At 36.5% G+C, this 1558-nt stretch overlaps 1 long non-coding RNA gene across 1 annotated transcript; it reads left to right on the top strand.

The window, feature by feature from the left end:
• The first annotated feature begins 844 nt into the window (after window positions 1–844).
• LOC113769906 lies at window positions 845–1555 on the top strand. The gene is made up of 3 exons (XR_003468346.1): window positions 845–864; window positions 1365–1422; window positions 1532–1555. It is a non-coding gene; the product is annotated as an uncharacterized LOC113769906 (long non-coding RNA).
• The last annotated feature ends 3 nt before the right edge of the window (window positions 1556–1558 follow it).

Genomic DNA, 1558 nt, shown 5'->3' with positions numbered 1-1558 from the left:
CCATTTGGTTCTGTACTGGTCTCCAGGTCTTCCGACTTTCACTGGAAATCAGAAACTGCTCCACCAAGTCTTACCCACTCCAATCTCCAGGCGTCCCCCTCTCCCCTTTGTTTTCCCTTTTCCTTTTCTCAATCAATCAATCTTACTCTGCTCTTTTGCCCCTCTTCGCTATTTTTTTAACACAAGTCAATATTCTTCTCTCCATCTCTCTCTTTTCTTGTTTTTTGTTTGTCTCTCAAGTCCACTGCATTCTCCATTTTAATTTTGTGTATGCTGTTTTTGCCCCTCTTCGCTATTTTTTTAACACGAGTCAATATTCTTTTCTCCATCTCTCTCTTTTTTTGTTTTTTGTTTGTCTCTCAAGTCCACTGCATTCTCCATTTTAATTTTGTGTATGCTGTTTTTGCCCCTTGATTAAATTTTCTTTTATTCTCTATTAATTTTATTTGCTGTTCTAGACTTCCAGTTGATCTCATCTCAAGCGGACTCTCAGGCAGACAGACACCCAAAAAGACTCCAACTTTCACTAATGGCGACTATCCGAATGATTGGCAAGTTACCCTTTTATGTATTTGTCTTGAATAAGGCACCGAGTCATTTTAATCATGTTTAATGATATAGTATTTGTGGGGTTTTAACTTGAACAGATATAGCAGTCAATCTCACTGGTATGTCAAATCTTAAATCTTTCTAAAACACTTTCCGTGAAACATAGTTTTTTCAGTAAACCTATTTTTAATGCATAAATGAATCTCAATTACAGATGGTATGTTTAAAGAAATATACAACGGCAAGAAATACCATGTGGTAGATATTGTTGCAGTACTTAGCAGGGCTTGGAGTGCCGGTGTTGATCGAATTATTGTAAGTATATATCCCTGAACAAAACTTTGATCTTTTTCATACGGATATGTCTCGTGCGACTATTTTTCTGGTTGGTATTACTATTAACTTGTTGCAAAGGATAAGTTTGCAGCCTATTAGTAGGGTTTCTTTTTTTTTCTTTTTTTTTCAGGGGTTGGGAAAGGAGTATCAGCGGTCCCACAAAATGAAACTCTACTTGTAGTTAGATAGATGGTATTATTAACTTAGGCTATTTGATAGTTTGGCTTGCTCAATAAATTGAGAGAATATGAACTTTGGGTCTTTTGAAGTTCCACTTTTGTAGAAGTTCAACCTCTTGTTTTAATATCATAGAGGATGGATGAGCTTGTAAAATTTGCTGATTTGTAATTCATTCCGTTTTATTGGAGTAACAGAACTGAGAGGTTTATTTCTTGTCGGTAAGGTTGGTTATTTGCCTTCTGTAATCGGGATTAATCATGCTAAATGATTCTTTAATTGTCTTGTGTTTTCTGTCCTAGGTTACTGGTGGATTTCTAGAGGAATCAAAAGAAGCTCTTGCTATTGCTGAAACTGATGGTTAGCCAGACACGTTTTCCTTCGTTAGATTTTTCATCTTTCTCTGCCATTTGTCTCTCGCTTGGCGCCTTGTACCCTATATTTTTTGGCAATCCATTTTCCCTTGCAGCAAGACTTTTTTGCATGGTTGATGTGC

Source organism: Coffea eugenioides, chromosome 5, assembly GCF_003713205.1.
Source record: "Coffea eugenioides isolate CCC68of chromosome 5, Ceug_1.0, whole genome shotgun sequence".
NCBI classification, from domain to species: Eukaryota; Viridiplantae; Streptophyta; class Magnoliopsida; order Gentianales; family Rubiaceae; genus Coffea; species Coffea eugenioides.
Note: the sequence above shows the minus strand (reverse complement) of the source record. Positions and strands in the feature narration are given on the sequence as shown.